The sequence below is a fragment of the Orcinus orca genome, chromosome 6 (assembly GCF_937001465.1).
Source record: "Orcinus orca chromosome 6, mOrcOrc1.1, whole genome shotgun sequence".
In the NCBI taxonomy this organism is placed as follows: Eukaryota; Metazoa; Chordata; class Mammalia; order Artiodactyla; family Delphinidae; genus Orcinus; species Orcinus orca.
In genome coordinates this window covers 81462881-81469960 of record NC_064564.1, presented here as the reverse complement: position 1 = coordinate 81469960, position 7080 = coordinate 81462881, and the positions used below count along the sequence as shown (strand labels likewise).

The following is a 7080-nucleotide window of genomic DNA, read 5'->3' as shown; positions in this document are numbered from 1 at the left end:
GGCAGTGCCTCTGCTACAAGTTCAATTGTGATAAACAGAGACAACACACTCCAGGGATGTCTTTGTACAGATCTAACAAATGTCAGGCAGTGTGGTTTTTAACGTTCTTGATAGTGGGTAGCTGAATTCCACTGTGATTGTTAACTGTAAAATTTGTGTCAGTAGATTGATTTTGAACAACAATATTCATATGGCATTAAGTTTTTCAAAGAGTTGAATGGTGTAATGGTGTGTGTTAAGGGTGTGTGTGCGTGCGTGCGCGCGTGTGTGTGTGTGTGTGTGAGAGAGAGAGAGAAAGCCATAATAGGACACAAAGTAATTTTTCCAAAGGACCGTGATACTATTTCATGGAAATACTTTCCAATTTGAAGTCGGTATACAGCACATAGGAAGTGAAGTTATACGATCATTGAAAACTTGAGTCGGAAATGTCCTGCCCTTCTGCTTCCTGCTTCCCTTCATTTTCCAGCCCTTCTCATCTCCCAAGCTGTTTTTCCCTCTCTCCCCAGGAAGAGAACGTTGACTTTGCAGAGAAATTAAAAGCCTTCACGAGACAATTCTATCATCTCCTCAATAACAGCAAAGCCTCTGCCAAGTAACAAACAAACATGAATTTGCATCTTCCCTGTCCTTCTTCCTTCTCTTTATGATGATGTCCCTACTATGTAACACTTTGAATTTTACCCACTCTGGCTTGCTCCAGAACTTTACACCGTTGCTTGTTTATTCTTGATGTTATGTGGTAAAACTTCCCCTCTAAATTGGATACTTGCCATCAACTCTTAAGCATGCTTATATCTTTTATTTTTTAAGAACAACAAAAAGAATCTTCTTTACCCTTCACATATTGCATTCTCTTTTCCTCCTTTCTACAGGCAAATTTCTTCCAATTTCTTCTGCGTTCACCTCAGTTTGGCATTTGATCCCCTGACTCCACCAAAGTTGCTCTCATTTATGTCATCAGTACTGTCCATTTCACTAAATTGAATGGACTCTCTCACTTCTCCTCTTCCTGACCTCGCAGCAACTTTCAACACATCCTCTTCTCAAAACACTTTGTGTGAATTCTGTGATCTGACACTTGCTTGGCATTTCTCCTGCCTCTCTGTTCATTCTTTTCATATTTCTGTTTTAGGCTCAACCTCTAGTAACTAATCATTGGCTGATGAGATTACTCACAGTTCCGTTATTGGTCCTCTTTTCTCTCTACCCTCCATTCTTCTTCTAGGCAATCTAACTCTTGCCCAAAACTTCAATAACAATCTCTAAGGTGATGAATCCCAAATATCTTGTTCTAGTCAAGACTGTTCCTTTGTTTCACTCCCGAATATCCACCTGCCTGCTTGGCACTTTCTCTTACGTAGCTCAAGTTACCTGAATCAAATATGTCCAGAAATATACTCACAGTTACCCTGTATCCTGTCCTTTCACCTTGGTCTCTTTCAAGCAGATGCCATCAGTCATGCCATCAGTGAAGGCGCCAACATCCACCCATGGGTCCTTGACGAATCCCTCTAATTCACTACGCCAGTCCCACTCAGCACTGAGTCCTGTTATTTTAGTTTCCTAAAACTCACTCAAATATATCTACTACTCTTTTTCTCTATCAACTATAACCTAAGCTAAGCTACCAGAGTAGCTACTTCCCTTCCAATTCATTTTCTGTAGCATAGCTAGTGATCTTTTCATAGTGCAAATCTGAACATGTTACTTTCCAGGTCAAAATCCTTTGATGGCTTCCCACTGCTCTATGGGTAAAAACAGTTTATTTCACAAGCCCTGTGGTCATTCGTATTCTGGTCCCTAACTGCTTCTGTAGTGTCCATGTGCACCATGCTCCCATCCTCTTTAATTGGCTCCAGGCACATTGTCCTTTCAGCCTCATATACATGTCACATACCTCCAGCCACAGGGCTTTTGTATATGCTTGGACATTCTCCTCTCATCTCATTCCCTGTCGAACGCCTACATATCAAGGATCATCTCCTCATGGACTCCTTAATTGACTCCTGGAACTAGACCAAATGCCCACATGAAATCATACATTTCTCCTTCATAGCACTTAGAACAGTTACAATTTATTATACATTTGTCTGTTTGATTAATAACCATAGCATTTGGCTTCATGAGATATACCTGGGCTGCATTGATAAATTATTCTTTGTGCTTAGCTAAAGTCAGTTAGCAAAGGAGACTGGGGAAAATATTTTTTGAACAAATACATGGAAAGGACTTACAAATTATTTTAATCTGTTTTAGAGAACAGTAGACTGAATCTCAGAGAGGTGAGTCACTGAAACTGAAACTCAGGTTCTGTAATACTAATATTAGGGCAATTTGTGGTATAATACTATATTTTAAGTATGTTTTATGCTCTCTTTATACATTAATACAAATCTCAGTGGGGTTGGTGTCAATTATTTTAATAGTGGTGGCATTGGGAGAATTAGAGGTGAAGTCTGTATTCAACACCTATTACACATAGTTAACTTTTATAGACAATGACCCATTCCCAACTTTCTTGTCTAAATTCCTGTAGCTAATGAAGCTTCTTGTGTGAAATCAAACTTTCTACCCTGGAGTGAACTAGAAATATATGCATGACAGAGAAAATGACTCTATAGGAAGTGGGTACAAGGGATTCTAGCTACTTGTGAGTTGCCCTGGCTAAAACTCCAAATGGAATGGTGGCAGACACTTTGCATTACTCTTTGTGAAAGCAAGCCAGTCCTTTGCTTATTTATTCTCAGATCAATTTATTGCATATTTTTATTCTCAGATCAATTTACTGAATATTCCCATTTTGATTCTGTATTGCAAGGGACTACTAACTAGCTATTAGGTAGGGTCAGCCAATGGGAAGAAAAGGTGAAATACAAGAGAAGGGGGGAATTTAAGGTTATATCTCCTCTCATGTTGACTTAGACAGCATCTCTGGCAGAAGCTGCATCTCCTTAACTCCAACTCCTGGCAGATAACCCCTCATTCAGTGGTCCCAGCTCCCCCAGGCAGCTCCCCCAGTGATATTTGCCCCCATTACATACTCCTGGCTTTCGGGCTTCAGTAAAATCACGTCTGCTTCCTGTAGCCCTATGGGGTAGTACTGGCTTTCCTGCTGTTGCCAATGTGTGGATCGCTTCATGATCTCCTATTAAGTTTCTCAGTGCTCTCAACACGTGTATAACCATTTGTCTGTATTAAATTTCCTTTATTTGAAATACATACATTGATTTATATTTTCCTTGTTAGACCTTTACTGATATAGTCTTTAGGGGGGAGGTATCAGGATAAGTTCCAGGAACCAGATCCTCAAGAGAAAATTTTGAACTTCGATTGCTTGCTTCTTTTAGCTTGAACACAGTACAGAACTTCTCTCAGGTGAAAAATGGGATACTATAATTAATTTGTCTTATCAAATGACATCACAATTACTTTAAATTATAACCTGGTTTGTTTGGGATGATGTGACACTTGAACACTAGACTTTGGGAAAACAAGTAGCTGTCGCATTTGACAATAAAAATGGGATCTCTAGTTTTGATTGTGCCGGACTGCTTACAAACAGAAAATGATAAGTCTAGAGGTTTAAACTCTTAGCTCAAGGGACAACCAAGGAATCAGAGGGCTGCCATGACGTTCTTAGAATTTTTTGTATCAGGAGGGAAATGATTGTTGAGCATCAGAATCATGTGTAGTTTGCAGGGTTACCATGTAAGTTGAAAACACAGGCTCATCAGTTTATTATGTTAGTATTAAGGCATTAATTTTGAAGAATGAATCTCTTTATTCTTAACGAAGAGTTTGGGGTGGGGAGCGTTGCTATTTGAACAGTTACAGTTGAATCTGAGAACCATGATCACAGTATATCCCGAGTTTCCTTTACCAGCAGATGCAACTATGTCTGATGAGGGTAGTCTTCCCTTACTTAAAGAGCTTATAATTTTTTCACCTGAAAAAAGTTGTCTTGAAAGGAGATGCTTATTTTCCTAAAGACTCATCAGAAGTATCTCTTATTGATAGCTCAGGTGAAGTGCAAAGCCTTATCCCAGAATAAATATTTTTTACATCCAAAGAATTGCAAATATTTGCTAATTTTTATTAGCAGACCCCTGAAAAACATGTGTGGAGATGGAATCTATATGAGCAAGTCTAAGAAAGGCAGAATATAATGTAGGATTGGTCAGTATTTATTAATATAGGTATATTTACCTAAGTATGCAGATTAAATTTCTTTGAGTACTAGCTCAATCAGCTGAAAATTTTCACTAAAACATTGTTTGATTGGTTTACTGAAACATGGACTTGAAAGTGGCCTATGAGAAATGAGGATAAAATGCCAGAACTTCCCTGGAATAAAGCAGAAGAATTCAAAAGCATAAGGAGATGAGAATGTTGGAATGAATTTATTATATGCATCCTACTCATTTTCCTCATGACAATCTCTTGTAAGGGAAATCTAGAGGACTCTTCTTTTATTAAACCATCAGTAATTGCGTTAATGAGAGGAGCTTCAGTATCCTTAAATGTATATGGTGACTTTCCTCTGCAGGCTGTGGATGACAGTAAGAGATGATGCCTTTGAAGTGAACTGATTTTAATAAGAAGATGAGATCTTAGGATGTCTGGGATCAGGTTGCAGTATCACTTTACTAATAGAGACAAGGTGACCCAATTACTGTAATGAGCAGAAAGGGTTGAGTGGCAACCAGGATGTTTTTACCTTCAGGGATCTATGATGATAACTAATTAATCATAGTTTCCCTAGGAGTTAAATAGAAGCCTAACAAAGAATTGCTTGACCTAACACAACCAGGAAACATTAGGTGTGGTGATCAGAAAATACCTTGAATAAATGCAATAGGAAGTCACAACTGCTCTTCTTCTTCCCAGATGTGGGCCAGTTCACAGATCCAGAGCCTAAGGAGGAGGCCAGCATCCCTTGAAGAAGGATTGTGAAACACTGCCACAAGTATATACTGTAAGTCATCTGCCAAATCTTTAAAGGAATCTGAATTTAACAGAATAACTGTGCAAAGAGAAAAGGAAAATATCCAGGAATTTGGAGATTTTTAGACATGGATTCTTAGTTGAGGCTAATACCTAGTGTCACAAAATGAAACTCTGATCCAGTGATGTCAGTAGGAGCTTATAGATATGATGGTAAATGGAGTTTGGCCCCAATGATCCAGTGATGATGTCAGTAGGAGCTTATAGATATGATGGTAAATGGAGTTTGGCCCCAATGAATCCCACAGTGAACCCAGCCTGTGGTTATTTCTCCACCTCCTGAATGTAGAGTTAGAATAGACATAGTGGAAACTGGCTGAATCCCCATATTGGCTCCCTGACTCATGGAATGGGGGCTATCATGTTATGAAGAGCCGAGTCAAAGCCCGTGGAAGTGCACCTCTCAACTGAGATAGTAAATGAAAAGCAATATCTGTAGGAATTTAGAGACTGAAGTGTTACCATCTAAGGTTTGCAGGATACAGGTTATGACTACTGTCACGTTCATGTGTAACTTGGCTGCTTCTTCCAGGTTAAAGCTGACGTATCTTTAAAAATAATTGAGAATTAGAAAAATTTCATCCAGTAGTAATTCCAACTGTAACATGTTTCAGGTCTGATATATTTGCTGGAGCAAGTCATCGTAACACCTGGATCTCAACTATTGCTCTGGTAAGTAATTTATTTCCCCTACAAATGAACATAGATGATCAATAACAATTTGTTTTACTCGGAAGGGGCAGTAGTATACCTTCCCTCTCTCACCTCGGGGCCATGCCAATTCAATTTTTTCTGTCATAATATAGTACAGAGACACTGATGATCTGTATATCTCAGAGAATATCATACTGTCACTATATCAGAGGCATTATACTTACTGATTCTGGTGAGCAGCGAGTAGCAAGAGCTGTGTGCTAGAGTGTGGAAGGAAAACCCCAGTGACCTGGCATCTTCTTTAAAAACTTTAATGTGAATGACAAGTTGCTGTGCCTTACATTTCCTGCCATGAAGAAAGAGGTATAGTAAACCTTGTGGGTCTTTATGGAATTTGGAGGAAACATAAGCCATAATTAATGTATTGTTCTGATTCATTTACTGAGTATCTCATATAATCCTTACTTTTTAGTAAGACTCAGCGAAAAAGAAGGCTTTGCCTAAGGTCTAGGCTTTCATACAAGCTCTCTTGTTATTTGCAGTTTATGATCTAGCAGATGCCATTGTAGCCGCTAATAGAAAAATCACAGTACAGGCCATTAGGGTTTTGGAGCAAAACCATTTCTTCCTCTACTGATGCAACTGGCTTACACACTGTGTTTTAAAAACTGACTGCTTGATTGTGGGACACCAGATGACTATGCCTTCTGAGCTGCCCATCATGAACTAGGTTCTATCTGATTTATCAAGCCATAAGGTTGTATTTGTTCAGTAGCCATCCATCGTCAAATAAACATATATACGAGATTGGGCTTACAGAGGTCTGGAAGACACAGGTAGGGAGAATTTGCTGGTGTTGCAGATTCTCATAACATCCATTTGGTCTCATAGGGAGTTTCCATTGCTAACTGATGGAAGACAAAAGAATTCAAGTCTGGTTTACAGATAAGTCTGTAAAATTTGCTGGAAGAAACCCCAAATCATGCGTGCCATATTACAGAACCACTGAAGTAGCCCTTAAAGAAAATTGTCAAGGAAAATCCCATCTTCAGACAGTACATCTGGGGCTATCTCTTTTTCTAGGACGTAGGTATGTCCTGAGGTATGGGTCTACAGTATCTTGTTAGCAGTGGCTAATCACTCAGCTTGCTGTTCAGGAACCCAGAACAAACACAGTTGGGAGATTAGTGACAATAAGGTTTGGGAGAAGGTACATAGATAGACTCGGTGTAACAGCGTGAGCATATTGATGCTCCGTGTGAATGCTCCTCAAAGGATCTCCATGGAGAGGTATCTTCCAATAACATGGTGGATAAGATTATGCATTCTGTGGCTGTCAGTTTGTCTCTTAGCCATCCTCATGCTTGTGCAACAAAATGGCTCTAATGGCAGGAAAGATACGGACTTCCCCTCATTAAG

At 39.3% G+C, this 7080-nt stretch overlaps 1 long non-coding RNA gene across 1 annotated transcript; it reads left to right on the top strand.

The window, feature by feature from the left end:
- Window positions 1-508: 508 nt before the first annotated feature.
- On the top strand, window positions 509-5680 carry LOC125964882 (uncharacterized). The gene is made up of 4 exons (XR_007478205.1): window positions 509-595; window positions 2260-2285; window positions 4891-4978; window positions 5622-5680. It is a non-coding gene; the product is annotated as an uncharacterized LOC125964882 (long non-coding RNA).
- The last annotated feature ends 1400 nt before the right edge of the window (window positions 5681-7080 follow it).